Genomic DNA, 5,875 nt, shown 5'->3' on the forward strand with positions numbered 1-5,875 from the left:
TCGACGATAAACGCGAATCCGACTATCACCTCTGGTGAGACAAAACCACGGCTCGTCAGTGAAGAGCACTTTTTGCAAGTCCTGTCAGGTCCAGCAACGGTGGGTTCGTGCCCATAGGTGACGTTGTTGCCGGTGATGTCTGGTGAGGACCTGCCTTACAACAGGCTTATAAGCCCTCAGTCCAGCCTCTCTCAGCCTATTGCGGACAGTCTGAGCACTGATGGGGGGATTGTGCATTCCTGGTGTAACTCAGGCAGTTGTTGTTGCCATCCTGTACCTGTCCTGCAGGTGTGATGTTCTGATGTACCGATCCTGTGCAGGTGTGATGTTACACGTGGTCTGCCACTGTGAGGACGATCAGCTGTCCGTCCTGTCTCCCTGTAGCGCTGTCTTAGGCGTCTCGCAGTACGGACATTGCAATTTATTGCCCTGGCCACATCTGCAGTCCTCATGCCTCCTTGCAGCATGCCTAAGGCACGTTGAGCAGGGAAATTAACACTAAGGACTCCAAGTCAAAGTTAAGTGAACAGATCTTTATTGATATCGCCCGAAGACAACAATCTCAATACTCAAAGTACTAGTCTGTCAGAAGCTCTGAATGGGAGCTTCCCCTTCAGCACTCTTTATACTCATGCACAAGCTAGGCGTCTCTGCTCTCAGGGTGCACTAAGCTGATAATGACCTTGCACACGTAGTTTCTAGACGTTGTGCCAAAGTAGCAATGTGTTCCCTTCTTTCTGTTCTTCTTCTAGCAGTCCCCTCCCTGAGAGCAAAGTCCCCGAACACAATAATCAGGAAACAACACGCTACATGTAGAGACACAGAGGACACAAAATGTTTCACTCCAAGACCTAGGTCGCAATAGGTGTTCCCTATTAAAATAAAGGTTAAATAAAAATAAAATCATATACTGGATGACGTCATATAAATTCATAGCCTGTTTGTAGAGCTTGCTGTGGATTACTTCATAAGGAGATCTCAGGCAATCCAATAAATCAATGTAATGGACCCTCTTTTGGACGGGTAGCTGTTGGTCAAATTGACCCTCGTTTTTCACACCAGTTCTCGAGGGAATAGTGGAGGTGTATACCAGTTGGTGTTCACAGAAAGATGTTGTACTGAACAACACATCTCCCCTCTATAACGCAGTCCACTTTAATCCAGGGTTTAATCCACATCAGTGCAGCTGTGTGGCAGTTGACAGCTATCAATGAGAAAAGCTCAGATAATCTCACTAATGTGCACTGTCGATTAAATAATAACCATGGCATTAATACACTTAACGATAAGTACACAACGATAAGTCCACAGAGACAGTGGGTGGGTGGATGGAAATTGCCTACATATCAGACAACTCTCGGCATGCATGCCTTTCTGACTCTGGACACAGTTCGTTCACTACCTCAAGTCAATTTCCTACTGGAAATGTACACATCTCAAATTTGTTGAAAATGCATTTACAATATTGATAATGTGTCGCAATGTACTCAAAACATATTCTCACCCAGTCACACACAGACCAAGCTGGTTTGAAATGAATTTTGCAGTTTGCAAGTTTGTTGCAAGTTACATTGAAAATATGTCAAATGACAAGTAGGGTCATTACTCATTACATATGAATGTGACTGCAGAATTATATAGGTCATTACATCACTCAATCTCTCACAGCATGCAATCACTGGGAACTAGCAAGAGGACAATTGACAAGGTCCTTTGGTGTTTTATTTCATTCTCATAGGTTCTTTTCAGACCTATTGTAGCATACCTGCCTTTCCTGCTCCATTTAATGCAGAACAGAGCCAACATAATACATAAATAAAAAAACATTAACACATTTACTTAAAATATATAATTTAAGTAAATCGGCACTTATAGAGCATTAGTATTTTTCAGTAACAGGCATTCTGTGGGTTTTTAAATCTGGTTCACAGGGGTAGTAGACTAAACATGACACATACGCAGTCATTCAATATCTGTAGGTTTCCATGACAAATATATAAATCGAACCAGAGACCAAAGTCTGTTGAGGGAGGCTAACACTGCTCTTCAAATAATTGTCTTTGATCATCTGAAGAGGTAAGAGTCCCCTTGGTGTAATGTAGTGTTTTTAGGGGTTTCAAATGTTTTTTCTTCAGACAGGAGACAATGTAATATCATTCAGCAACATTTCAGTTTGGTGTAAAAAAAAAGAAAAATCCCAGCTGTCATAAAATACTCTACATGTTCTAGGGGCATGACAAAGTCTAGCGACTATCGTCCATGCGTTCAAAGAGAAGCACCAGCACTTACGTTACAACTTGCTGAGGTCAGAATCAGAAGCCATGATTAAGTCGCTGCGGTATTTAAAGGAGAGCTTAGCTTTTTTTACAGAGTCTGTTTGGGTGTCTGTGAGTGTCTATGGTTGACATGGACACATCCTCCTGGACAGCCACAGCCCCACCAGCAGCCATTGTGCTGGTGATCCTTCCAGTCCTGCAATAAGAATAAGCCAGGGTAAAGAAGTAAGATAAGCAGTCAGTACTGGGAAGTAATGTTTTGCCTTGATTGTAGTCTAATAAATCCCAGACCTAGGGCAACAGTGCTAGGTCTGGGGATCATGTCAGATTTTCTTGGCCACTTTGAAAGGGGAAAGAAAAAAAGATGTTAGCTGTCAGTGGTTATAAGCTTGTAACGCTAACATTAGCTGTAAAGGCGCATGCAAACTACTCACTTGCGAAATGCACTCTTTGAAAATATCGTCTGCGAGCTCCATCAATGTTGTTTCCAGTTGACATTTTTATGGCAGGAAATTAACCGATAAGGCTCTGGACGATTTCCTGTGTGCATTCCATTTCCGCCTACTCTTCTTTGCCCAACCGACGCAGGCACTTGGGCAATCGTATATGATGAAATATTGTTAAATTGTGTGAGGCAGCATGTCTGTCTGGGGAGACTACCCTGATTGTGTCTGGTTTTTGGTTCCTAAGAGTAGACTGTCCGAATGAATCGCGCCCCCTCAAGAGTAGAGAGACAAGCGATCAGTAGTAGGGTGTGTGGTGGGCTGCGATCCAATCAGCAGATTTGATGACCTGGTCCCGTGTGGGTCAGTTGGTAGAGCATGATGCTTGCAACCCAGGGTTGTGGGTTCGATTCCCAAGGGGGACCAGTATGGAAAAAGTGTGAAAATGTCAGTGGTGGAAAAGTACCCAATTTTCATACTTGAGTAAAAGTAAAGGTACCTTTAAAAGAAAATGACTCAAGTAAAAGTGAAAGTCACCCAGTAAAATACTACTTGAGTAAAAGTCTGAAAGTATTTGGTTTAAATGTACTTAAGTATCAAAAGTAAAAGTATAAATAATTTTAAATGTCTTATGTCCTTCCTGCTATGTATTCAAAATGTAACAAGTACTTTTGGGTGTCAGGGAAAATGTAAGGAGTAAAGTACATTATTTTCTTTAAGAATGTAGTGGAGTAAAAGTTGTCAAAAATATAAATATAAACTATAGTAGTACTTAAGTATTTTCTTTGTATTTTTATTAAGTATTTTTTATTTTTGTATGCACTCACTACTGTAAGCCGCTCTGGATGAGAGTGTCTGCTAAAATGTAAAGACCTGACATGTTCATGAGTCCTAAGAGACCTTTTATGCTAAGTCAGCTCTGTAAAACAACAGTTAAATACTGAAAGCAGAGAAATTAGTCAGAGCTGACACGACCCCTGAGAACTTAGTTAAGTGGCCTGAGACACAGTCTGTAGAGGGTTAAGTAGAGCGTCTGTAGAGCGTCTTACCTTTCTCTGACAGAAGGTGCAACCGTATTTGACCTTGTGGCGTGCAGTGCATTTGCTCATGGCCTCCCATACACAGTTCACACACATGCTGTGGGAGAGAAAGTCACAGAATGGAATCGAATTACAATCCAAAAAAGGTAAATAATTGATTTGCAAATTAACTAGAGTGCAAATCAAGTGAGGCAGGTCACACTTAGCGTGACATAATAGATGTTTGATTCGTTGTTACAGAGCCCCATGCGAGCGCTACCACACTACACGACTATCTCTACCACGCAGGTACACATGCGTAGTTCTTTCGAGACATTTCCTCTGACATATCACCGACATAGCCCACTTACTAACGACAAAAACCCCAACAACAACATCCCATCAAGAGGCGCCAGGGGAACCTCTAGGGGAACCAAGAGGCACTACATGTTACCGCTGATTTTTTTGTTGTTGATATCATGCAAGGGTTATAGTTCCCTGTCTCTCTCTCTATCTAACAAAGGCTCCCTGGTGGTAGAAGGTCCTGTGGCTTCAAGGTTGTTTGATCCTTTATCTCCATATAGTTTATTTGTATCAAGTAGCAGGTGCGATATTTCAAACAGCCCTGACAGTTTTATCCTCCAGGGGGAGATCTGGATGGAAAGGAACACAGCAGAGAGAAGAGAGAGAGTGAGGTTGAGAGAGAGAGTGAGAAAGAGTGAGTGAGAGAGAGGGGAAAAGAGTAGAAAGAGAGAAAGGGTGGGGTGACAGACAGACAGACAGACAGACGCAGGGAGTGAAAGAGACAGAGACTACAGTGGTTGTAAATAGCCAGGAGGTCAGAAATGAGGAAGTAGGCATTGGGGACCGACCATGCATTTATACCTTGTATGGCCTCAAAGAAATAACTAATTAGAGCAGGTGAGGTGAGTGAGAGTTTTCTGGAAAGGAGATAGTGGGAGTGAAAGAGAGGGTCCCTCAATGTACTGTACCTTGATGATGATCTCAGTGACTTCTGAGGCTCTCTTCCCCTTAGGCTCTTTTCCCCCGGATTTTCTGGGTGCTGGAATGATATCTGACTCTGGAAGGGCTGGGTGAGTGTACACTGAAGGAGGGAAGACCATTGAAGTCAAACTAAAATGAATCCAAATGAGTAAAAAAAACTCCCTACATGCCCAGCATTTCCCCTAGGTCATGTTCAATAGGCACAAAACAGAAGAAAACATCTTTCTGAAATGTTGTCAATCCCTCAATAGCTGTCCTTCCTCGCCCCACACCTAATAACTCCTGACCTAATTCCCTATTTATGCTTCAAAATAAGAGTCGAAAAAAGGGGAAATGTGGGTGGAACTAGGAAGGAAATTAGGCCAGATAACAGCTTGCCCCACACATTGTCCAAATGGCACGGCAGGGAGGAGGAGGAGGGGGAGAGTGGAGAGATACATCCGTGGCTGCGGTACAGGGAAAGGTATACAGTGCCTTCAGAAAGTATTAATACCCCTTGACCAATTCCACATTTTGTTGTGTTACAGCCCGAATCCAAAATTGATTACTTTTTTTCTCTCACCCATCTACACACAATACCCCATAATGAAAAGTGAAAACATGTTTTTCAACATTTTTGCTAATGTATCGAAATTGAAATACAAAAATATGTAATTTACAAAATAATCCCTTTTAGCACTGATTACAGCTGTGAGTCTTTCTGGGTAAGTCTCTAAGAGCTTTTCACACCTGTGTTTTACAATATTTGCACATTATTCTTAAATATTATTCAAGCTCTGTCAAATTGGTTTTTGATCATTGCTAGACAGCCATTTTCAAGTCTTGCCAGAGATTTTTAAGGCGATTTAAGTCTCAACTGTAACTAGGCCTCTCAGGAACATTCAATGTCATGTTGGTAAGCAACTCCAGTGTATATTTAGCCTTGTGTTTTAGGTTATTGTCCAGCTGAAAGGAGAGTTAGTATCCCAGTGTGTCTAGGATTTTGCCTGTGCTTAGCTCTATTGCATTAATTTTTATCCCAAAAAACTCCCTTGCAGATGATAAGCATACCCATAACATGACGCAGCCACCACCATGCATGAAAATATTAAGAGTGGTACTCATTGATGTGTTGTGTTGGATTTGCCCCAAA

At 42.1% G+C, this 5,875-nt stretch overlaps 1 long non-coding RNA gene across 1 annotated transcript; it reads right to left on the bottom strand.

Moving 5' to 3' along the window:
- Positions 1 to 1,704: 1,704 nt before the first annotated feature.
- LOC129862712 (uncharacterized) lies at positions 1,705 to 5,385 on the bottom strand. The gene is made up of 2 exons (XR_008760814.1): positions 4,731 to 5,385; positions 1,705 to 3,856 (listed from the first exon to the last, which is right to left on the bottom strand). It is a non-coding gene; the product is annotated as an uncharacterized LOC129862712 (long non-coding RNA).
- Between the last annotated feature and the right edge of the window lie 490 nt (positions 5,386 to 5,875).

The sequence above is a fragment of the Salvelinus fontinalis genome, chromosome 9 (genome assembly GCF_029448725.1).
Source record: "Salvelinus fontinalis isolate EN_2023a chromosome 9, ASM2944872v1, whole genome shotgun sequence".
Taxonomy (NCBI): Eukaryota; Metazoa; Chordata; class Actinopteri; order Salmoniformes; family Salmonidae; genus Salvelinus; species Salvelinus fontinalis.